The sequence below is a fragment of the Aegilops tauschii genome, chromosome 4 (genome assembly GCF_002575655.3).
Source record: "Aegilops tauschii subsp. strangulata cultivar AL8/78 chromosome 4, Aet v6.0, whole genome shotgun sequence".
In the NCBI taxonomy this organism is placed as follows: Eukaryota; Viridiplantae; Streptophyta; class Magnoliopsida; order Poales; family Poaceae; genus Aegilops; species Aegilops tauschii.
This window is the reverse complement of record NC_053038.3, coordinates 160,729,896-160,756,721: the sequence shown is the minus strand read 5'-3', so window position 1 is coordinate 160,756,721 and position 26,826 is coordinate 160,729,896.

Here is a 26,826-nt window from a genome sequence, read left to right as displayed (position 1 = left end):
GCACCCAAACCCCAGGAGCCGTTGTTTCTTTACTTGGAGGCAACCAGCCAAGTGGTCAGTGCGGCCTTGGTAGCACAGCGAGAAGTGAATGAGGCAAAAAGTGGACAGGTCACGGCAGAGTCAGAAAAGGATCAGACCAGCAATGAGCACGGCAATGAGAGCAACCCCAGGGATGCAGCAAGGAAGAAAGTGGTGCAGCGCCTAGTGTACTTCGTTAGCTCATTGTTACAAGGGGCTAGATCGAGGTACTCTGGTGTGCAAAAGTTGATCTTTGTTCTAATCATGGCCTCAAGGAAACTGTGCCACTACTTCCAAGCCCATGAGATCACGGTTTTCACTCGCTTTCTGCTGCAAAGGATACTGCGAAACCCTGAGGCTCTGGCAGAATACTGGAGTGGGCTTTGGAGTTATCCAACTTTGGTTTGAATTTTGAGAGCACATCAACAATCCAGAGCAGGGCGCTGGCAGAGTTTATTGCAGAATGGACGCCAACCCCTGACGAGGAAGTGGCAGAAACAACTCTCCCCGGCAAGGAATCACCCCAAGAATGGATTATGTATTTTGATGGTGTTTTTTCCCTGGAAGGAGCAGGGGCTGGCATGCTTCTCGTTACCCCCTCCGGGGACCACTTGAAGTACGTCGTCCAAATGCACTTTGCCCGGGAAGAAGCCACCAACAATACAACTAAGTATGAGGGGCTCCTTGCCGGGCTCAGCAGAATTGGGAATCAAGAAGCTGATCATACGAGGAGATTCATAGCTTGTGGTGAGACAAATCAACATAGATTATCAAAGCCCATTGATGGAAGCATACGTCGAGGAAGTGAGGAGATTGGAGGAGCACTTTGACGGGCTGCAAACTGATGTCTACTACGCAACCTTCTTCTTGTAGACGTTGTTGGGCCTCCAAGTGCACATGTTTGTAGGACAGTAGCAAATTTCCCTCAAGTGGATGACCCAAGGTTTATCAATCCGTGGGAGGCATAGGATGAAGATGGTCTCTCTCAGGCAACCTTGCAACTAACTAACAAAGAGTCTCTTGTGTCCCCAACACACCCAATACAATGGTAAATTGTATAGGTGCACTAGTCTGGCAAAGAGATGGTGATACAAGTGCAATATTGATGGTAGATATAGGTTTTTCTAATCTGAAAATATAAAAACAGCAAGGTAACTAATGATAAAAGTGAGCACAAATGGTATTGCAATGCTTCGAAACAAGGCCTAGGGTTCATACTTTCACTAGTGCAAGTTCTCTCAACAATAATAACATAATTGGATCATATAACTATCCCTCAACATGCAGCAAAGAGTCACTCCAAAGTCACTAATAGCCAAGAACAAACGAAGAGATTATTGTAGGGTACGAAACCACCTCAAAGTTATCCTTTTTGATTGATCTATTCAAGAGTCCGTAGTAAAATAACACGAAGCTATTCTTTCCGTTTGATCTATCCTAGAGTTCATACTAGAATAACACCTTAAGACACAAATCAACCAAAACCCTAATGTCTGCTAGATACTCCAATGTCACCTCAAGTATCCGTGGGTATGATTATATGATATGCATCACACAATCTCAGATTCATCTATTCAAACCAACACAAAGTAGTTCAAAGAGTGCCCCAAAGTTTCTACCGGAGAGTCAAGACGAAAATGTGTGCCAACCCTAATGCATAAGTTCACAAGGTCACTGAACCCGCAAGTTGATCACCAAAACATACATCAAGTAGATCACGTGAATATCCCATTGTCACCATAGATAAGCACATGCAAGACATACATCAAGTGTTCTCAAATCCTTAAAGACTCAATACGATAAGATAACTTGAAAGGGAAAACTCTATCCATTACAAGAGAGTATAGGGGGAGAAACATCATAAGATCCAACTGTAATAGCAAAGCTCGCGATACATCAAGATCGTGCCAAATCAAGAACACGAGAGAGAGAGAGAGAGAGAGATCAAACACATAGGGTGAACTACTCCCTCATCGTCATGGAGAGCGCCGGCATGATGAAGATGGCCTTCGGTGAGGGATCCCCCCTCCGGCAGGGTGCCGGAACAGGGTCCTGATTGGTTTTTGGTGGCTACTGAGGCTTGCGGTGGCGGAACCCCCGATCTAGGTTATGTTCTGGAAGTTTGGGGTTATATAAGAGGTGTTAGCGTCGGGAACAAGTCAGGGGGTCCACGAGGCGGCCACGAGGTAGGGGGCGCGCCCTCCACCCTCGTGGTGGCCTCTGGACTCTTCTGGTCCATCTCCAGTACTCCGTGGGCTTCTTCTGGTCCAAAAACAATCTCCGTGAAATTTCAGGTCAATTGGACTTCGTTTGGTATTCCTTTTCTGCGGTACTCAAAAACAAGGAAAAACAGAAACTGGCACTGGCACTAGGCTCTAGGTTAATAGGCTAGTCCCAAAAATCATATAAAATAGCACATAAATTGCATATAAAACATCCAAGATTGATAATTTAATAGCATGGAACAATCAAAAATTATAGATACGTTGGAGACGTATCAAGCATCCCCAAGCTTCATTCCTGCTCGTCCTCGAGTAGGTAAAAGATAAAAACAGAATCTTTGATGTGGAATGCTACCTAACATATTTATCAATGTAATCTTCTTTATTGTGGCAAGAATATTCAGATCCATAAGATTCAAGACAAAAGTTTAATATTGACATAAAAATAATAATACTTCAAGCATACTAACCAAGCAGTTATGTCTTCTCAAAATAACATAGCCAAAGAAAGCTCATACCTACAAAATCATATAGTTTGTCCATGCTTCATTTTCGTCAAACAAAATGCTCCCATCATGCACAATCCCGATGACAAGCCAAGAAATTGTTTCATACTTCAGTATTCTCAAACATTTTCAAATTTCACGCAATATATGAGCGCGAGCCATGGACATAGCACTATAGGTGGAATAGAATATGATGATGGAGGTTGTGTGGAGAAGACAAAAAGGGAGAAAGTTTCACATCGACGCGGCTAATCAACGGGCTATGGACATGCCCATCAATTGATGTCAATGCGAGTAGGGATTGCCATGCAACGGATGCACTAGAGCTATAAATGTATGAAAGCTCAACAAAAGAAACTAAGTGGGTGTGCATCCAACTTGCTTGCTCATGAAGACCTAGGGCATTTTGAGGAAGCCCATTGTTGGAATATACAAGCCAAGTTCTATAATGAAAAATTCCCACTAGTATATGAAAGTGGCAACATAGGAGACTCTCTATCATGAAGATCATGGTGCTACTTTGAAGCACAAGTGTGGAAAAAGGATAGTAACATTGTCCCTTCTCTCTTTTTCTCTCATTTTTTTGGGCCTTCTCTTTTTTGTTTGGCCTTTCTCTTTTTTGGGGGGCCTTCTCTTTTTTTATTCGGCCTTTCTTTTTTTTTCCTCACACGGGACAATGCTCTAATAATGATGATCATCACACTTCTATTTATTTACAACTCAAGGATTACAACTCGATACTTAGAACAAAATATGACTCTATATGAGTGCCTCCGGCGGTGTATCGGGATGGGCAATGACTCAAGAGTGACATGTATGAAAAATTATGAATGGTGGCTTTGCCACAAATATGATGTCAACTACATGATCATGCAAGGCAATATGGCAATGATGAAGCGTGTCATAATAAATGGAACGGTGGAAAGTTGCATGGCAATATATCTCGGAATGGCTATGGAAATGCCATAATAGGTAGGTATGGTGGCTGTTTTGAGGAAAATATAAGGACGCTTATGTGCGATAGAGTGTCACATCCCTAGTTCTGGTATGACCTAGGCTAGCCTTCATGTTTGCATCATGTTTAATTTTCATTTAAATTTGAAATGGGGATTTGTGAAACCCTCAGAAATCATTTCTGGAAATGACCCAGATAAAAAGTGCTCCAAAAGGGTCCAAGAAAATGTTCATATTGCTCTCTGAAAATATTGGTCAGAGGTAAAATTCAAACCAATATTTTTAGGAGCTCATAAATATTTATTTTGGCCATTTGGAATTAATGCAATAATTATTTGCATTGGATATATATATGTTATATATTTTATATATGTCCAAAAATTCTGAATTTTGCTGAGGGGCTTTGGAATAACCCTCTAGGTCCCTGCAAAAATTGTCAGAAGAAAATAAAATGATTTAGTATTATTAATAAGTCAAAACAAATATCAGAAAATAGAAAAGAAAACAAAAGTGGAAAAACGCTTACCTGTGCTTACCTGCGGCCTGGCACTATGCAGCCCAGCCGGCCCACTGGCATAGTGCCAGTCGTCCTTGTCCTCGCGCCAGTGGGCCGGGCGCGTGGCCGACGCGCGCGCACCGCCGTGCCGCCACGCCACTTGCCTGCCTGCCTCACCCCCCTCGTCGCCCTGGACACCCTGGACGACGCCACGCGCCACCCCGCACCTCTCTCACTCTCTCCCGTGGGCATCCCCTTCTCTGCCGCTCTCTCTCTGACCGCCCGAGCGCCACCGTCGCCGCCGCTCGCCGTTGCCGCGCCCACCGCCACGGCCTCGCCTCTCCGACAAGCTCAGAAGCTTCGCCGCGTCTCCCTCATCCTCTCCGTCGAGCCACGCACCTCTGGACGGCCTGCATCGCCGCCACCAACGTCGTCTTCACCTCTAGCAGCCCGAGATCGCCGACGACATTCCGGCCACACCAGTGCTTCCCCAAGCTCGCGCATGGCGCCATCGAGACCGCCGTGAGCTCTCCTCCGCTTCCCCTCCTTCCCCGAGCTCGATTTCGTGTCGTAGCCACGCTAGCCACCGGACCCGAGCGGTCGCGCTGCCGTGGTACCTCCCCGTCATGGCTAGAGCCGCCGCAACCCGCGCATGCACCTGCCACCGTGCTCAGCAGCCTCCCAGAAGGCCAACGCCGCCGCCCGCAGCTCCTACCGTGCCCTGCAGCACCCGCGCGCACCCGGCCGAACTCCGGCCACCACCTCGAGCTCGTTTCCGACGAGCTCCGGCGCCCCTGCAGCCTCCCACCCGCTCCCCTGGATGCGGATGACAACGGGCTACGCCCTGGTGGTCTCCGCGCGTCCAGCCGCCGCTCAGAGTGCAAGTCCGGCGAGTCGCCGCCGTGGTATTGGTCGCCGCCGGCCAGAACTCCGGCGAGCTGACGTGGCCTTCTTAGTTAGGCACTAATTACCCCCTAGAGACACCGACACTGGGCCCCAGCGCCCACTAATCCTTTTTAGTTAGGTTTGGAGTTAGGATTAATTTACTCTGTTAATTAACTATGACACTGACGTGTGGACCCCACACATCAGGTTTGACCTGGTCAGCCACGGTTGACTCGCTGACATCATGCCTCTGTAATGCTGACGCAGTTATTCATTTTTTGGTATTCAAATAAATCAGGAAATTCTAGAAAATTAGTAAAACTTCTAAAATTCACAGAAATTCAACCGTAGCTCAGATTGAAATAAGTTATATAGGAAAAATTATCAGAAAAATTGAATCTATCCATCTGTACCAGTTTCATGAATTATAACCCAACTTATACCTGCTGTATAGGTGAAAACACATAAATGGCATTTATAAAAGTTAAATTTGGAGTTGCATTTGAACCCTTGGTTCAAATGGACTTCATTAAAATAGAATGCTAGATGCATTAGCACAAACAACATCACGTCTACATGACATGTTCATGCATCATTTTGTTGGATATGTTTGTGTTTTGATTTTCGACACCGTTCCTTCTCGATAGGTCCTGCTCCGGAGAGTGTTCCAGTGTACCTGTCCAACGAGCAGTGCCCCTCTGCTGATCTACCAGGCAAGCAAAACCCCCTTGTTCATTCCGATACAATCCCACTCTCTCGCTCCTGCTCTCTTTTATTGCATTAGGACAACAACGATTCAACTGCCACTTTATGCTGTGGTAGATGAACCCATTCCTCTGCATGACCTGTCATTGCCACAGTAAATAGTTGAAACCCACTAGCATGTGTAGGAATTGATTGAGCCATGTTGTGTTCCTACCATGCCATGCCTGCTATTGCTTAGAGTTGTGTCAGGTCTGATTCATTGGGAATGGATTGGAGTGTTATGCTATGTTCTGATGCTGAGAGTTAAGCGTGTGAACACGATTTGGTAAAGGTCATGTAGGAGTACATGGTGGGTTGTCTCATTGGGACCGTCCTTAAGAACCGAGTTCTGTGTAAGTTGTCCAATGACTAGCTACTACCACACATTGGGCTCCGGGCAATCCAAGCTCTCTCGACTTATTAACCAACTTGATCTCTGTCCAGGAGTCGCAACTAGTTTCTGGTGTTTGTAGGTAGTGCTATTTTTCTACCGAGTGGCACCCGGCAGGGTGGACTTGGGACAGACTAGGCACCGTGGCCCGGTGTACCGAGTGGCATCCGGATGGTGGGCTCGGGAACCCTACAAACATAGTTTGGGGCTGTGAGTGAAACCCCGGCCGGATCTCCTTGCAGATGGAACCCGAATAGGCGATAAACCTGGACTAGAGTCTTGTGTGGTTAGTTAGGTCGTGGCCGACACCCTCGCTAGGCTTCCGCTTGAAGGTTGCCGAGATACATGACGTGTACACGGTGATAAGTGGTGAGAGCGTGTGTGAAGAAGTACACCCTTGCAGGGTTATCCTGATCTATTCGAATAGCCCTGTCCTCGGTTATGGACTTCTTGGATGCTTACGTGGTACATAGACAACTTAAAGTGGATACTCTAAAATGCTCAAGACAAGTGTGAGTGCTATGCATGGCCTTCTCGCAGAGAGACGGGGATGAATCCATATTAGTGTATTGATGTGGTGATTAGTGGACTCGTGTGCGCTGCCTTACCTCAAAGATGTTTCTCATAGTCGTAGAACAGGATAGCCACTGAGTCAAAGCTGGCTTGCTGCAACTAAACCCCACATGACCTTCTTGATACAAATGCATGTATGATAGGATCTGATGTAAGTCTTGCTGAGTACCTTTGTACTCACGTTGCTTAATTTATGTTTTTGCAGATGAGACTTCTGTCTCAGTAGTAGTTCTGCATGGACTTCGACGACTACCTTGTTACCTCAGCTACGATCTTGTACCCTTGGGAGGGTCTTGTAGATAGTCAGGCTTCTCGGCCTTTTTTCTTTTGTAGTTGTCTGTACCCAGACATGTAATGCTTCCGTTGCTTGTATGCTCTGAATGATGGGTCATGAGACCCCTGTTTGTATTAAATGCTATGTGGCTCTTCTAGACCTTTATCTATATGAGTTGTTGAGTTATGTTGTGATGCCATGTTGTACATCACATACTTGCATGTTATGCGTACGTGTAACGTGTATTGCTATGTGTGGGATCCGACAACCTAGTTGTCTATCCTTGGTAGCCTCTCTTATGGGGAAATGTAGTCTGGTGCTTCCACTGAGCCATGGTAGTCCGCTACAGCCCGGTTTACCAGAGTCCTGCTAGCCCAGCACTACTGCTCCGGAACACTTAGACTGGCCGACATGTGATTCACTTCGTTCCTGTGTCTGTCCCTTCATGGAAATGTCACGCGGTGACATCCGGAGTCCTGTTAGCTTGCTACAGCCCGGGTTCCCGGAGTCCTATTAGCCCAGCTGCTACAGCCCGGATTCACATGCTGCTGACCGACATGCTCGATGTTGTTTCATGTATGCCTGTCCATGTAAGTTAGTGCCACTTTGGGTTCACGACTAGTGATGTCGGCCCGGGTTCTCTGTCATATGGATGCTAGCGACACTGTCATATACGTGAGCCAAAAGGCGCAAACGGTCCCGGGCCATGGTAAGGCGATACCCGTGGGAATACCGTGCGTGAGGCCGCAAAGTGATATGAGGTGTTACATGATAGATCGGTGTGACTTAGAATCGGGGTCCTGACAGCTTTGGTATCAGAGCCTGACTGCCTGTAGGATTACCAAGCCAAACTGGTCGAAGTTGAGTCTAGAAATTCTTTAGTTACATAAGGGAATTCATTGTGGAAGGGAACGTAAGGCTCTTTTTACTCCTTATACCTCATGCCCTTCTTATCTGAGTCATTCCATCTTTCCTACGGGGTTAAGGAACTAGGCTTTCTCTTTTGTCTATCAGGATCACGTGTTACTACTCTGTAGTCTCTTAGGATTGGTTGATCAGAGTCATATCCCAGTTCGAGTACCTCGAGTGTAGCCTGTTTAGTAATATCTCAGAACCTTCTGTGATGATGTTGAGTATGGTGCTACCCCGTCTTTTGCAGAATGTCCCATTTTGAGCATTTTACTGCCGTTATGCCGCCGGAATTGTCCTAGGAGTTTGAGAGATACTAATTTCTTGTGCTACCTTCTGCATCCTATAGTTGATGCTGAATCCATCCTTGTTTTCCATGGTTTCGTTTTAGGATGTTGCCGGTTAACCGAAGTTCTGTTGCTCGTAGCCGGAACCACGGAGATGGTAGGGTTGAGGATCCTCCCGACCAGTCTTCGTTGGCAAAGTTCATGTTAGAGATGGAGAGGAACAAGTGTGAGTCTAACCGCTTGTTAGCACGTATCGAGGAGAACACCGCACCTCAGTGCAAAGAGTCAGCGACCATCTATGATTTCATTGGTATAAAACCACCTACCTTCCATCATTCCATTGAGCCACTCGATGCAGATGACTGTCTCCGTAGTGTCACTCAAGCTGCGTTCTGCGAACGCTGAAGGTGACAAGGTCACCTATGCTGCATATCACCTGGAAGGTCCTGCTAGTCTTTGGTGGCAGAACTATGAGGCTATGCTTCCAGCTGGCCAGATACCTACCTGGAGAGATTTCACTGAGGCTTTTCATGAGCATCACATTCCTCAGGTTCTCATTGACCGCAAGAGAGAAGAGTTCTATAGTTTCACCCAGAGTAAGATGGCTGTTGATGCTTACAGTAGAGAGTTTGAGAACCTCGCCCGCTATGCTACAGAAGAGGAGTCCACGGATGCCAAGAAGCAGGCTAGGTTCTGAAAGGGTCTCAACCCCAAGTTGCGTCGTGATCTCCACTTGCACCATTGCAATACATTCCAAGCTCTTGTGAACAAGTCCATTAATGCAGAGACAGCTCAGCTCACCTACGAGGAGTCTCGTAAGCACAACCATCATATGGGTTCTTCCTCCGGTTCTAGTTCTCAGAAAGGCCGGATTTGGGTTCCGAACTCCGCTCTTCCACCCGGATATTCACCGAGGCCATCTTATGTGGCACTCACCCAGTTCAGTAGTATGCTCCACCCAGGCCTATTGGTAGACCGCTTGTCAATGCGGGTCCACGTCCTACTTCAGGTACTTGCTTCACATGCAGAAAGCGAGGACACTATGCACGTGACTGCCTCAAACCAACTATGCTCCACCCCCGCCTGAGAAGTCTGTTGGCCGTGGTAAGCCATCACGCAAGATGATTAGTGTCAAGTTAGCTCCCACTGAACATGGATGTGTGCATCACGTCTCAGCTAAAGATGCTCATGATGATCCGGATGTTGTTCTTGGTACACTCCTTGTCAATTGCCATCCAGCTTTGGTTCTATTCGATACCGGAGCATCTCACTCCTTCATCTCTGAAGGCTATGCTCGTTTGCACGACATGTCATTTTGTGATATGCCAACTCCACTTGAAATCCAAACTCCAGGGTCTAGATGGCAAACTACCAGAATAAGCCATGGTAATGAAATCCTTGTTGACAAACTTGTATTCCTTGCCTCAATTATAGCCCTCAAGTCTACAGATATTAACATCTTCTTGGGTATGGAATGGATGATAGCTCATCATGCCAAGATTGATTGTTACACTAGGTCTGTTCAGCTTACACACCCATCTGGCAAGATAGTCACTGTCTCCACCAGAGTTGCAAAGCGCCAACTCTATTCTCTTAATGCCAGCCCTCTCCCAGACCTTGAAGATATCCCGGTAGTCCGTGACTTTCCGTATGTCTTTCCAGAGGAACTGCCAGGCATTCCACCTGACAGAGATGTAGAGTTTGTCATAGATATTATCCCAGGAACCGCTCCAATTTCTAGGAGACCTTACAAGATGGCACCCTTAGAACTAGCTGAGCTTAAGAAACAACTCGATGAATCCTTGCAAAAGGGTTTCATCCGTCCTAGCTCTTCTCCCTGGGCTTGCCCCGTCCTCTTCGTCAAGAAGAAGGATGGTACATGGTTGTAGATTATCGTCCCGTTAATTTGGTCACGATAAAGAACAAGTATCCGCTCCCTAGGATCAACGACCTGTATGATCAGCTCGCTGGATCCTCAGTCTTTTCCAAGATGGATTTGAGGTTAGGTTACCACCAAATCAAGATTAGAAAGGGGACATTCCTAAGATGGCTTTTGTCACTCGTTATGGCCAGTACGAGTACACCGTCATGTCCTTTGGTCTAACCAATGCTCCAGCTACCTTCTTCCGCTTGATGAACTCGATCTTCATGGAGTACTTAGACAAGTTCGTTGTGGTTTACCTCGATGATATTCTTATTTACTCGAAGAACGAGGAAGAGCATGCCGAACATCTTAGACTTGTGTCGAAAGAACTCAGAGAGCATCGCCTTTATGCCAAGTTCTCCAAGTGCGAATTTTGGTTGCCAGAAGTGACCTACCTAGGGCACGTGATCTTTGGTAAGGGCATTGCCGTCAATCCCGAGAGAGTTCAGGCCGTCCTTGATTGGACTCCACCTGAAACAGTTAAACAAGTTAGGTGTTTTCTTGGTCCATCCAGTTATTGTCGCCGCTTCATTGAGAACTTCTCTAAAGTGGCAAACCTCTCACGGAACTTCTCAAGAAAGATAAAAAGTTTGAGTGGTCCCCACAGTGTGAGCCCAGTTTCCAGGAGCTGAAAAGATGCCTGACTTCTGCTCCCATACTGGTGCCACCGGATTTCACTAAGGACTTTGTTATCTATTGTGATGCCTCACGACAGGGACTAGGTTGCATTCTTATGCAGGATCGTCATGTGATTGCCTATGCATCTCGACAGTTGCATCCACAAGAGGATAATTATCCTACACATGATCTAGAGCTTGCAGCCGTAGTCTATGCACTTAAGACATGGCCACATTACCTTCTTGGTAAACGTTGCGAGATTTACACCGATCACCAGAGTCTCAAGTATATCTTCACCCAACCTGATTTAAACCTTAGGCAAAGACGTTGGTTGGAGTTGATCTCAGATTACGACTTAGGGATTACCTACACCCCAGGCAAGGGCAATGTCATGGCTGATGCGCTAAGTCGTAAGTCCTATTGCAACAATCTTATGTTGCAGCAGGGCCAACCACTTCTTCATGAGGAATTCTGTAAGCTTAACCTTCACATTGCTCCTCATGGATTCCTTTCTACCTTGGTGGCGAAACCTACTCTTGTGGATCAGATCATCTCTACTCAGAAGCATGATACGGGAATTTCCCGGATCAAGAGAAACATTAATAAGGGGGTTGTTGGAAGTTTCTCTATAGATGATCGAGGTGTTGTTTTCTTCGAGAATCGCTTGGTGGTTCCCAAGAATCAACATCTTTGACAATTAATCCTTAAGGAGGCGCATGAATCACCTTTCACGATTCATCCCGGTAGTACTAAAATGTATCAGGACCTACGCCAGAGGTTCTGGTGGACTAGGATGAAGAGAGAAATCGCTCGGTTCATTGATAACTATGACGTTGGTCGTCGCGTTAAGGCAGAGCATCAAAGGCCTGCTGGCACCCTTCAGCCTTTAGCCATTCCTGAGTGGAAATGGGATAAAGTTGGTACGGACTTCATCCCAGGACCAAGAAAGGGAATAACGCTATCTTCGTAGTCGTTGATCGTCTTTCCAAAGTGGCTCACTTCCTTCCTGTTCGAGAGAGTATCATTGCTAGCCAGCTTGCTGACTTATACATTTCTCGAATAGTGTCACTTCATGGTGTTCCACTAGAGATCAATTCAGACCGTGGTAGTCTTTTCACTTCTCATTTATGCGAGAGTTTCCAGACTGCCATGGGAACCCATCTTTCTTTCAGTACCGCTTTCCACCCTCAGTCAAGTGGTCAGGTGGAACGGGTCAATCAAATTCTCGAAGACATGCTTAGAGCTTGTGTTATCTCATTCGGTATGGATTAGGAGAAGTGTCTTCCTTTCGCCGAGTTTTCTTATAACAATAGCTACCAATCCAGTCTCAAGAAAGCTCCTTTCGAGATTCTGTATGGATGAAGATGTCGAACACCTTTGAACTGGTCAGAAACCGGGGAAAGACAATTCTTTGGACCGAATATGATCTAGGAAGCAGAAGAGCAAGTTCGCATTATACGTGAGAATTTGAAAACAGCCCAATCTCATCAAAAGAGTCAATATGACCGTCGTCATAAGGAAATGACTTATGAGGTTGGCGACAATGCTTACCTTCGGGTTACCCCTTTGAAGGGTACCCATCAATTCGGTATCAAGGGCAAGTTGGCTCCTTGTTATATTGGTCCCTTTCTCATTCTCGCTAAACGAGGAGAGGTTGCCTACCAGTTGGAACTACCCCCACATCTTTCTCGAGTCCATGATGTCTTCCACGTCTCTCAACTCAGGCATTGCTTCTCGGATCCCATCCGCGGAGTGAACCACGAAACGCTTGATCTCCAAGATAACCTCACATATCGAGAGTACCCTATTCGCATTCTTGATCAAGCAGAGCGTGTCACCTGACATCAGAACATCATGTTTCTCAAGGTTCAGTGGTCTCATCATTCCGAGGGAGAAGCTACTTGGGAGCAAGAAGATCGTCTTCGACTGGAGTACCCCACCTTTTTACCATCGACCCCTGAATCTCGGGACGAGATTCTTTCGAGTGGGGGCGAGTTGTCACATCCCTAGTTCTGGTATGACCTAGGCTAGCCTTCACGTTTGCATCATGTTTAATTTTCATTTAAATTTGAAATGGGGATTTGTGAAACCCTCAGAAATCATTTCTGGAAATGACCTAGATAAAAAGTGCTCCAAAAGGGTCCAAGAAAATGTTCATGTTGCTCTCTGAAAATATTGGTCAGAGGTAAAATTCAAACGAATATTTTTAGGAGCTCATAAATATTTATTTTGGCCTTTTGGAATAAATGCAATAATTATTTGCATTGGATATATATATGTTATATATTTTATATATGTCCAAAAATTCTGAATTTTACTGAGGGGCTTTGGAATAACCCTTTAGGTCCCTGCAAAAATTGTTAGAAGAAAATAAAATGATTTAGTATTATTATTAAGTCAAAACAAATGTCAGAAAATAGAAAAGAAAACAAAAGTGGAAAAACGCTTAACTGTGCTTAGCTACGGCCTGGCACTGTGCAGCCTAGCCGGCCCACTGGCACAGTGCCAGTCGTCCTTGTCCTCATGCTAGTTGGCCGGGCGCGTGGCCGACGCGCGCGCACCGCCGTGCCGCCACGCCACCTACCTGCCTACCTCACCCCCCTCGTTGCACTGGATGCCCTGGACGACGCCACGCGCCGCCCCGCACCTCTCTCACTCTCTCCCGTGGGCATCTCCTCCTCTACCGCTCTCTCTCTCTCACCGCCCGAGTGCCACCGTCGCCGCCGCTCGCCGTTGCCGCGCCCACCGCCACGGCCTCGCGTCTCCGACAAGCTCAGAAGCTTCGCCGCGTCTCCCTCGTCCTCTCCGTCGAGCCACGCACCTCCGGACGGCCTGCATCACCGCCACCAACGTCGTCTTCACCTTCGGCCGCCTGAGATCGCCGACGACATTCCGGCCACGCCAGTGCTTCCCCGAGCTCGCGCACGACGCCATCGAGACCGCTGTGAGCTCTCCTCCGCTTCCCCTCCTTCCCCGCGCTCGATTTCGTGCCGTAGCCATGCTAGCCGCCGGACCTGAGCGGTCGCGCCGCAGTGGTACCTCCCCGTCGTGGCTAGAGCCACCGTAGCCCGCGCATGCACCTGCCATCGCGCTCAGCAACCTCCCAGATGGCCAACGCCGCCACCCGCAGCTCCTGCCGTGCCCTGCAGCACCCGCGCGCACCCGGCCGAACTCTGGCCGCCGCCTCGAGCTTGTTTCCGACGAGCTCCGGTGCCCCCGCAGCCTCCCACCTGCTCCCCTGGATGCGGACGACGACGGGCTACGCCCCGGTGGTCTCCGCGCGTCCAGCCGCCGCTCGGAGCGCAAGTCCGGCGAGTCGCGGCCGCGGTATTGGACACCGCCGGCCAGAACTCCGACGGGCTGACGTGGCCTTCTTAGTTAGGCACTAATTACCCCCTAGAGACACTGACACTGGGCCCCAGCGCCCACTAATCCTTTTTAGGTAGTTTTGGAGTTAGGATTAATTAACTCTATAATTAACTATGACACTGACGTGTGGACCCCCACACGTCAGGTTTGACCTGGTCAGCCACGGTTGACTCGCTGACGTCATGCCTCTATAATGCTGACGCAGTTATTCATTTTCTGGTATTAAAATAAATCAGGAAATTCCAAAAAATTAGTAAAACTTCTAAAATTCACAAAAATTCAACCGTAGCTCAGATTGAAATAAGTTATATATGAAAAATTATCAGAAAAATCCAATCTATCCATCTGTACCAGTTTTATGCATGACAAATAAAATTATACCTGCTGTATATGTGAAAACACATAAATGGCATTTATAAAAGTTAAATTTGGAGTTGCATTTGAACCCTTGGTTCAAATGGACTTCATTCAAATAGAATGCTGGATGCATTAGCACAAACAAAATCACATCTACATGCCATGTTCATGCATTATTTATTTGCATATGTTTGTGTTTTTATTTTCGAGACCGTTCCTTCTCGATAGGTCCTGCTCCAGAGAGTGTTCCTGAGTACTTGTCAGTAACGCCGTGCGGCTATATCTCCCACGTGTCAAGGCACGACTTGGAGGCATAACCGCATGGTGGTTTTGTCGCAAGAAGGGTCATCTTCACACAATCCCATGTAATGAGCAAGAATGGGATAAAGAGTTGGCTTACAATCGCCACTTCACACAATACATAAATTAAACATACACCATTCAGAGTACAATCAAGGTCCGAGTACGGAACCGAAATAAAAGAAGACAACCCCAAATGCTAGATCCCCGATCGTCCCAACTGGGCTCCACTACTGATCAACAGGAAAAGAAACAACACAACAGACACGATCTTCATCGAGCTCCCACTTGAGCTCGGTTGCGTCATCTGCACTGGGACCATCGGCACCTGCAACTGTTTTGATAGAATCTGTGAGTCACGAGGACTCAGCAATCTCACACCCGCGAGATCAAGACTATTTAAGCTTATGGGTAGGAAAGGGGTAGTGAGGTGGAGCTGCAGCAAACACTAAGCATATATGGTGGCTGACATACGCAAATGAGAGCGAGAAGTGAAGGAACGCAACGGTCGTGAATCTAGAAGTGATCAAGAAGTGATCCTAAAACTACTTACGCACAACCATAACACAAGAACCGTGTTCACTTCCTGGACTCTGCCGGGAAGAGACCATCACGGCTACACACGTGGTTGATGTATTTTAATTAAGTCAAGGGTCAAGTTCTCTCCAACCAGACATTAACAAATTCCCATCTGCCACATAACCGCGGGCACGGCTTTCGAAAGATAATAACCTGCAGGGGTGTCCCAACTTAGCCCATCACAAGCTCTCATGGTCAACGAAGGATATTCCTTCTCTCGGGAAGACCCGATCAGGCTCGGAATCCCGGTTACAAGACATTTCGACAATGGTAAAACAAGACCAGAAAGACCACCCAACTATGCCGACAAATCCCGATAGGAGCTGCACATATCTCGTTCTCAGGGCACACCGGATGAGCGAAGCGTACCGGTACCAACGTAACCCAAGTTGCCAAGGGACGGTCCCGCACGGTGCTCTAATTCAGACCAACACTTAGAGAAGTATTGGCCCGGGGGGGCTAAAATAAAGATGACCCTCGGGTTAATTACTCCCAAGGGAAAGGTAATAGGTTGTTAGGCAAATGGTAAAACCAATGTTGGGCCCTGCTGGAGGAGTTTTATTCAAGGCGAACTGTCAAGGGGGTCCCATAAATCACCCAACCGCGTAAGGGATGCCAAATCAAGGAACATAACACCGGTATGACGGAAACTAGGGCGGCAGGAGTGGAACAAAACACCAGGCATAAGGTCGAGCCTTCCACCCTTTACCAAGTATATAGATGCATTAATTAAATAAGAGATATTGTGATATCCCAACATATCCATGTTCCAAAATGGAGCAAACTTCATCTTCACCTACAACTAGCAACGCTATAAGAGGCGCTGAGCAAAAGCGGTAACATAGCCAAACAACGGTTTGCTAGGAAAGGTGGGTTAGAGGCTTGGCATGGCAATATGGGAGGCATGATATAGCAAGTGGTAGGTAGCATGGCATAGCAATAGAGTGAACAACTAGCAAGCAAAGATAGAAGTGATTTCGAGAGTATGGTCATCTTGCCTGAAATCCCGCAAGGAAGAAGAACGAGTCCATGAAGAAGACAAACGGACGTAGTCGAACGAATCCTCACAACTCCGGAACGATACCGAAGCTAACGAGAGAAGCAACCCGGAAAGAAACAAACAACATGGTAAACAACCATCACATGACCATGGCATGATGCACAATCATGTATGATGCATGTCCGGTTTAATGACTCATGGCATGGCAAAGTGCAACAAACAATACTACAAATTAAGTGGAGCTCAATATGCAACGAGTTGCATATTGATGAAACACCACTCGAGTTATTTAGTTTGCTCTCGTTTATGTACCCAACAAAGTTAAATGTTGATTAACATGGCAAGAGGTGAAGCATAAATAAACTAACTATTTAGGCAAGTTTAAGTGAGGCCGGAACAACAAATAACAATTCCGGAAAATCCTCATATGCATATTTCGAATTTGCTACTGTTCTCCACTATACACAATTTTAGAGTTATTACACAGCAAAGTAAAGTGCATCATGTTAATCTATGCATTTTTCTACCCCATTTACATATAAAGTTTATTAAATTCGGAGTTACGGTCAATTAGTTATGAAATAAATCATTTTAACATGGCATTTACGCAAATTTAATCAAACAACATTTTTAACATGGATGATTGCTGCATATTATGAAAGTACTTGAAAAACTAAGCATTTAACATATATGAAGTATTTACATATGATGCATGATTATTCAGTTATTAAATGCATGAACAACAAGGGGTTTTCTGAAAACTGGCATTCTCTGGATTATTAGACAAATTCACAGGGCTCGGAAAAAAACATAGGCAGGCTGAATCTGGAACAGGGGCCGAACATGGCAGGCGCTGGGGGCGGCTCACAATGGGCCACTGGGCCGGATCTGGAGAGGAAGCGACCCACGGGGGGCGCTAGAGGCAGACAATGTGGCCCATCCGGGCGGCCACGCACAGGCGAACGAGCGGGGGGGCGAGTTCCTCTGCTCGTCAGGAAGCAGAGCAGCGGCGGCTCAAGCAGGGGAGCGGCAGCGCAATGCAGGGGGGCGCGGCGCGGCGACGAGGACCTGCCGGATCTGGCGAGACGGTAGGGGCGCGGGGACGGTGGAGCTTGGCGCGGATCCAAGGCGGCGATGTCTACCTGCAGAGGGCGTCGTGGCGGGGTCAGAAAAGCTTAGAGAAAGGCAAGCGGGAGGTGAGGAAAGGAGTAGGGGCTCATCGATGGGACCTGCTGGCGAGGTCCGCCGTGGCGAGGCAGCGGAGCCGGGAGGAACCAGAGACGGAGGGAGTCGGCGGTGGAGAAGCTCCAGGCAGCGTCGCTGTCTCCTGTTCGAGCAAACAGAGAGGGAGAGATGTGAGGTGAGGGAGAAAGACAGGGAAGGGAGAGGAAGGAGGTGGGGTGCGGGAGCGGCCCGGTTCGCAGACCGCCGGTGGAGGAGCGCTCGGGCGCTGCTGCTGCTCCAGGCGACAGACATGGTTCCCTGCGAGGAACAACGAGACGGGGAGGCACGGTCAGGGAGGAACAGCGTGAGGAGGGAAGGAAGAGCAGGGAGGAAGGGCGTGGTCCAGCGTGCTCGGGGCGGGGGTGCCATGGACAGAGAGGAGGGAGCTTGAGCTCCTGGTTGTTGCTGGAGGACGACGGGGTCCTGGTCGGTGGCTTCGATTGCCGGCGGGAGAAGTGACTCGGGGTCATGGACGAGCTCCTGGCTCAGCTCGAGGCAGGGAAGGATGATTAGCTGCGGGTGGATTTGGATCGGGAGGATCCTGAGGTGGAAAAGGACTGGCGGCGGCGGCTGGGAGGATGGGACAATGCTCCTAATTTTTAGGGTAGGGGTTAGTCTATATATAGGAACAATAGGATTAGGTTTGGACCCTCCGATTAAAATCGGACGGTCTCGGATAAATAGGTTAGGGGACCAAATTAAGAAAACAGAGATGTTATTATAGATGTTAGGGGATGATCCGGACCCATCGGTGATGACTGAGCGGGTCGGGTTCGGGACAGCTTCGAACACACACACAAGGGGGTTCGTGCACTGTAGAGAGAGACTCCAGTTTAGGCAAGAGGGAAAACGAATAACAAGGTTGGTCTCGGAACGGTCAACGAAAGCAAGGGGGGACACGGCAACTACGATCGGATGCAAGTTTTAAAAACAATGACGGCAACGAGTGCCGATGCAATGCGGATGATACCATGATGAAATGCAACCAACAAATAAAACACACGGCGATCACGAAGAACATGGAAGGCGTCTGGAGCATCGGTCTTGGGGCGTTACAACACTCCACCACTACAAGAGGATCTCGTCCCGAGATCTAGGATGGCACCGGAGAGAAGCAGAAAAGAAAGAGAAGAGGTAAATCTAAGTTGCTTCTTGTACAAACGAGTCAAACCAAAGAACCTTGAGAGGTTAAACAATTTTGAGAAAAGAATACAACGGAGATGAACGAGATTACAAACACTCCGTTAGAAAAGGGTAACAAGGAAGATTATGAGAACCTTGTGGGTTGAAAGACATGAAACAAGGGCTTAACGAACCAAAAGAATATGAAACCACACCGGTATAACGAGATAGCCAAGGAACAAGAATGAAATAATTTTGACAGCACTCCGGTTGGACAAGAGAAGGAAAACTTGATAAGATGAAAAGAAATTGAAGAGATGACACAACACTCCGGTTAAATGGATAAGCAAGGAAAGAAGATGATCTTGACAAAACAAGAAGATGGGTTGAAGAGAGCACTATCACAATGCCTCCGGTAGAAATGAAAGAATGCAATGAAAAGAACGGAGAAGAAAACAGCATGTTCTACCTTAAGTGAATTTGAGAGAGCATCCTTAAAAGAAGGATAGAACGGAGTTGTTGAAAAATCAACAAAGAAAAGATATGATCTTCGTGGGCTTATGGAGACATCTCAAAACTTGAGGTGAAATTCTGCCACTATCGAAAACAATTGCTTGCTTGAGATCAACAAAGAGATGAAAACTTCTCTTGCCGAGAGGATAGGAGAAAACTTGGATCATTGATAGAAACCACGAAAAGCAACATTCCCAATGGAAGGCTTTAGGTGAAATATAACCCAAGGTAACTCCAACAAAGAGATTGACTGGTCGAAAAGATCTCTTGAACGAAGAGAAAAATGATGGATTTAAATATCTCATTCTTAACAACTTGTGAATCATGAAACAGGAAAGGAAATTGTCAAAATGACATAACACCACCTCAAAAGATATTGTAGAAAGAATGCACTTTGGAATGCAAGATGAAGAATACTTGAACTCCTCAAAACAAAACATGTGTTGAGCACCATGTTTATTTTGAAGTATGGTTTGACGGATCATAACTTCGAGAGAAATCTTGAAGAACAATTGAAGAATGAAAAAAAATCCTTGACGAACCACCATGTGAACCTTCCATGAAGAACTCCGGTAAAACAAGGATGATAGAAAGAGAGAGAAGTTGAAAACACAAGGTGAAGCCTTGCAATGATTTAGATGGAGCTTCGCGACGAGATAAAGCGGAAAAACTTGGAACTCCGGAAGAAGGAATTAATCACTTGGATGAAACAAGAACAAGAATTATGTTATGCGTATCCTTCACCAATATAAATTGAAGAAAAGCAACTGATTTGGCATACTACTTATTCTCGTAGAAAGGATTAAGAGAGATATGGCGTAAACTTGAGAAGGTCTTCAACGAACCACCGGTAGGATTGAAACATGAACAAATTAAATATGGGAATATAGGACGAGGAATCTTGAACAATTGCCGTAAGAATTGAAAATGAAAGTGGCAAAAGCACAATACACTGGGAACAAATGGAAAATGAATGAAGATACTTGAGGGGATTTAGATACATGTGAACAATAGATCACGAGCTGATTAGAGAATACTTGAATGATGCACCGGTAAAATTTGGAGAATGAGATCTGAAAGCTGAGAATGAATAATTCTGAGATGATGGCTCCAGAGAATCAAACTAAAAAGACTCCTAAAATGCTCCGGATGGGTGAAAAGAATTCTCGCAATCGAAAACAATTATGAGAGGATGGCATGAAGCTAGAACCATGAATCTTCAAGAGAACGGACCAAGATTCAAGAGCAATTCTTCTTCGGTCTTCACATATTGATAATGATGATGAGAACCACCCTAACAATTGTTGAGATACTCCGGGATGAAAAATATAAAGGTTGAACCAACGATGAAAAGAATTTGAAAACGAACTTGGAGGATACATTTGACTGATGAGAAATCATTCTTATGTCAAACTTTGAAAGAATTTGGGAATTGCTCCTGATAAATTAGAAGAGTCAGGTAAGATCCTGGAAAAGACCTTTGGGTTAGGGCCCACTCAAAAGAACCACCGTGGAACGATTGCTTGAAAAGAGAGATTGCACTGGTTGAATTAAATGGCTTGAATGAGATAGCATCCTCGAAATAGCTTGAACGGATTAAGAATGGAAATGCGAATCTTCTGAGATATCTTCCGTACTCCGGAACACATGAATAGAGAGAAGAGCACGATTATGAGATGCTTAGATAAGAACTTCCAACATGGAAATCATGTGAAACAAGAGGAAGAGATATGATCAAGAATGAAGCTTGACTTTTAGACCACCGGAGAAAAAAAAGAGAGTGAAGAATGATGAAGTTGAAACTTCCTTAGCATCTTCCTGAGAATCACCGGATAAGAACATTGAAAGAAAAGAATGAATAGACTGCACATCAATAAGGTGGATACTTGATTAGAAATCTGAGTCCTTGAAGAAAAAGGGTGGGAGGGTGGGAGAAACAAAGGCAACTTGGGACGGATGAAACGAACACCATTGAGAAAAAAAGCTTATAATTGATCTTACGAATGTTGAAATGATTGGATCCACTTGAAGAGAAGCACGCCGGTTGGAAAATAGAATTGACATGACATTCTCGGTTATCATGAAGGATTAGTATTCACATAGAAATATGACGACACCGCTTAGAATAAGGTATGGAATCAACACTTGGCATTAAAGCAAATCGAATACCACAAAACAAAACAAAAAAAAAGGATTTGGCTTGCAGAATAAGACGGAAACAAACATATCATAGAGATTTCGCTCAAAGTGTTCGTGATGAGGCCCCACGGGCACGACGTACAGCGGACGTCATGAATGACAAACAAGACGTCCCCGAATCGGCATAGACAAGATTACTTTAAGATGCCTCGCGACCACTGTAAATCGACCGTGAAAAGCGAGCCACTAGACGTTGGACCCCAATCTCAAATCATACATCCGTCGAAAAGATATCCTTGGAGCTACTTGAATTCCCACCTATAAAACCCCCAAAACTTTCTGGTTATGCAATCTGGTGTTGGGGATACAGGGGACGCAATATATCTCACCCAAGCTAACAATACCTAGATCCAGCTGTATCCATCCATCAACACATAACCAAGAAACCTTGGGAAATCGTTTACCTCAACCTTCGAAAAGCATCCGTTATACGAATTATGGCAATACTCCCGAACTCGCGCCCCAGTACTAGGTGGCATCGATGTAATCTCACCAACAACTGCATAAAAGAGATTTTCGATGTCGGCGAAAAAACCCCTAAATTGTGACGATATTCCAGAACTGCAACGATAAAATTGCGACGACAACATCTCAGAGATCAACTCCCCGGGACACTGCCACAACCCCTAAATGTTAGGAGGCACCAAGAACAATGTTCACGTCACAAAACCATCGAAACGATTCCAAGATAACCGCGTGATCCTAAAAAAATATTTTAGTGAAAAGAATCCTACTCTCCGATATATATAATCCTACTCTCCGATATATATAATCCTAAGACTCAAAACATTATTTTTTTAGACTCAACAACGCCAGCGATTCGATCAAGCAGGGGGCTCCTAAGTCGGGGATGGCTCTGATACCAACTTGTAACGCCCACGATGCGACTATATCTCCCACGTGTCGAGGCACGACTTGGAGGCATAACCGCATGGTGGTTTTGTCGCAAGAAGGGTCATCTTCACACAATCCCATGTAATGAACAAGAACGGGATAAAGAGTTGGCTTACAATCGCCACTTCACACAATACATAAATTAAACATACATCATTCAGATTACAATCAAGGTCCGAGTACGGAACCGAAATAAAAGAAGACAACCCCAAATGCTAGATCCCCGATCGTCCAAACTGGGCTCCACTGCTGATCAACAGGAAAAGAAACAACACAACGGACACGATCTTCATCGAGCTCCCACTTGAGCTCGGTTGCGTCATTTGCACTGGGACCATCGACACCTGTAACTGCTTTGGTAGAATCTGTGAGTCACGAGGACTCAGAAATCTTACACCCGTGAGATCAAGACTATTTAAGCTTATGGGTTGGAAAGGGGTAGTGAGGTGGAGCTGCAGCAAGCACTAAGCATATATGGGGGCTAACATACGCAAATGAGAGCGAGAAGAGAAGCAACGCAATGGTCGTGAATCTAGAAGTGATCAAGAAGTGATCCTGAAACTACTTACGCACAACCATAACACAAGAACCGTGTTCACTTCCCGGACTCCGCCGAGAAGAGACAGTCACGGCTACACACACGGTTGATGTATTTTAATTAAGTCAAGGGTCAATTTCTCTACAACCGGACATTAACAAATTCCCATCTGCCACATAACCGCGGGCACGGCTTTTGAAAGATAATACCCTGCAGGGGTGTCCCAACTTAGCCCATCACAAGCTCTCACGGTCAACGAAGGATATTCCTTCTCCCGGGAAGACCCGATCAGGCTCGGAATCCCGGTTATAAGACAATTCGACAATGGTAAAACAAGACCAGCAAGACCACCCGACTGTGCCGACAAATCCCGATAGGAGCTGCACATATCTCGTTCTCAGGGCACACCGGATGAGCGAAGCGTACAGGTACCGACGTAATCCAAGTTGCCAAGGGACGGTCCCGCACGGTGCTCTAGTTCGGACCAACACTTAGAGAAGCATTGGCCCGGGGGGGCTAAAATAAAGATGACCCTCGGGTTAATTACTCCTAAGGGAAAGGTAATAGGTTGTTAGGCAAATGGTAAAACCAATGTTGGGCCTTGCTGGAGGAGTTTTATTCAAGGCAAACTGTCAAGGGGGTCCCATAAATCACCCAACCGCGTAAGGGACGCAAAATCAAGGAACATAACACCGGTATGACGGAAACTAGGGCGGCAAGAGTGGAACAAAACACCAGGCATAAGGCCGAGCCTTCCACCCTTTACCAAGTATATAGATGCATTAATTAAATAAGAGATATTGTGATATCCCAACATATCCATGTTCCAACATGGAGCAAACTTCATCTTCACCTGCAACTAGCAACGCTATAAGAGGGGCTGAGCAAAAGCGGTAACATAGCCAAACAACGGTTTGCTAGTGTAACACCCCGGCAGTTAAGCTACAGTAACCACTCACTAATGGTGCCATGTCATCACATTTTTCTTGCTAATGATCACTTTGTTCCAAATCAAACTCAAATTCAAATTCAAAATACGAGTCAAATTATTAGTTCTTTCAAAAGGTAAATTAAAAATGTTCATTGGGTTACAAGTATTCGCTAACTAATTGTCATGATTAAACCAACATTACATGACTCACCAGTTAATCCCTAGTAATTTCTGAAGTGGTCCCTTATCATCTTAATGAACCATTTAAGTTTTAAACATGATTTAAAAAATTCAAAATAACTCCAAACTTTTTGTGGTAGTGTCCAAAATTGCAATACAAATTATGAGCCAAGTTTCATAATTTTACAAAATCAATTTGGCGGATTAACTTTACATAAAATAGTAGATAAAAATAAAAATAGTAAACAAAAAAAAGAAGAAAACCTAAACTACTGGGCGCTTAGGCCCATGTGGCTGGGGAGGCTTAGCCCAGCCGCCCTTCTCCCACCTCCTGTGAACAGGAGGGCGTGGAGGCCATCCATGGCGCCTCGGCCAGGTGCCGGCCATCCACGCCTCCCCATCGACTACAAGACCCCCTTCGCCCCTCTCCCTCGACCCCGTGACCCTGGTCAAACCCTAGCCACTACCCCCCTCTTACCCTCGCTCTCCTCCCCGATCTGGAGAGGCACCCGACGTGGTCGTCGCCGTCGCTGCGCCGATCCCGCGGCCACCGGACTCCCCTCGTCGATGCAACAAGTTCAGGAGCTCCGTAGTGTTCGTCTACGCCATCTACAACCATCCGTTCGAGTTCGGCGCCTCTACATCGTGCGGATCGAGCTTCTTCTTCCCCGGTCGCCGCCGACTTTCATCTCCAAATTCGTCCAACCTTGCGCTCCTGAGCTCCCACCGGGCCTACTTGTGCCTCCACGGTGAGCTCATCTCTCGATTCCCCTGCTTTTCCCCCTCAATCTGACGCCGTAGATGTCGCCCCATGAGGACCAGTCGCCATGGCCGGAGTTTGGCCCGTCCGTGCCCGTGGTCACGCCCGTATGCCCGTGCTGCTCCAGCCTAAGCCCCTGACCGCACGTGGGCGCCCAACCGCGCCCCACGCACTTGTGCCTCGCCGGCGCGCACGTCCACAGCCGCTCGCGCGAGCCCGCACTTGCCTCTGGCCATTGCCATGCCCGCTGCGTGTGTGCTGCTATCGCCCGCTCCGCCCTCCTGCTGCTCACGCTCCGGCCGCCGCTCGTGCTCACCGCCGCGTGGCCGTGCTCACGCGCGCCCCTGGCCGTGCCCCTGCGCCGCCCGAGCGTGCATCCATCGCGGCTTGGCCGTGCCCGCCCGCGCTGCTGCTGGCTATTGCCGTTGCCGCTTCTAATTCTTGCTTCAACTGGCACTACTGCTTTCTGCTGCCGCTACTTCCTGCTGCTGCCTCTGCTTTCCCCTGCTCCTCGCCGCATCCCGCAGCCGTCCGATTGCCCCGACGCACGCCTGCGCTGTCCGCTCGCCCAGCCGTCTGCTTGCTCGGCCACCAGTGTTGCGGCTGGCGCTGGCCGCGAGCGCCCCATGCGTGCGCTCGTGCGTGAGGCACAGCCACCCAGTGGCCAGCTAGTGCCATTGCCACCTGGGCCCTGCTAGGATTAGATTAGATGCTAATCTAATTACAGGCCACTAACCCAGCACCTTACACACTACTAATGGCCCCCACCACTAACTAGGCAAAATAAACAATATGTTTAATATAATGGCCCAATGACATCTGGGCCCCACTGCCCAGTTTTGACCAATCAACCCAGTCAATGTTGACTGTTGACCCTGCTGACTCAACACCCCACTGGCCCCACACGTCAGCCTGTGTGTGCATTGATGCGTACACTCTAGTAGGTGCACTTAGCATTTTCATTTAATATAATTTTCGAATTAATTTAATTTTAGAAAATTGATTAAATTTTTTAAAATTAATATAAAACAAACCTTAGCTCGGATGGAAAAACTTTGTACATGAAAGTTGCTCAGAACGATGAGACGAATCCGGATACGCAGCCCGTTCACCCGCCACACATCCCTAGCATAGCAAACACGCAACTTTCCCCCTCCGGTTCATCTGTCCAAAACGCGAAACGCCGGTAATACTTTCCCGGATGTTTCCCCCCTTTGCCGATATCACCTACTACCGCGTTAGGGCACATCTAGCACCGCGTTTGTCATGTTATGCTTTGTGATGCTTTGATTGCTCTGTTATTTATTGTGTTCCCCCTTCGTTACTTCTTTTCGGTAGATCCTGAGACCGATGCCGGTACCCCTGTGATCGACTACATGGACGACGAACCCTTTTTGCCAGAGCAACCAGGCAAGCCCCCCCCTTGATCACCAGATATCGCCTATTCCTTATCTATACTGCTTGCATTAGAGTAGTGTAGCATGTTACTGCTTTCGGTTAATCCTATACTGATGCATAGCCTGTCATTGTTGCTACGGTTGTTACCCTTACCTGCTATCCTACTGCTTAGTATAGGTTGCTAGTGTTCCATCAGTGGCCCTACACTCTTCTCCGTCTGCCATGCTATACTACTGGGCCGTGATCACTTCGGGAGGTGATCATGGGTATATACTATATACTTTATATACATGACACATGTGGTGACTAAAGTCGGGTCGGCTCGAGGAGTACCCGCAAGTGATGCTGATGAGGGGGCTGAAAGGACAGGTGGCTCCATCCCGGTAGAGGTGGGCCTGGGTTCCTGACGGCCCCCGACTGTTGCTTTATGGCGGAGCGACAGGGAAGGTTGAGACCACCCAGGAGAGAGGTGGGCCTGGCCCTGGTCGGCGTTCGCGGTTACTTCAAATAACACGCTTAACGAGTTCTGGGTATTTCATCTGAGTCTGGCCATTTGGTCTATACGCACTAACCATCTATCCGGGAGTAGTTATGGGCATCCCGGCGTCGTGGTATCAGCCGAAGCCTTCGTGACGTCAGCGACTGAGTGGCGCGCGCCGCA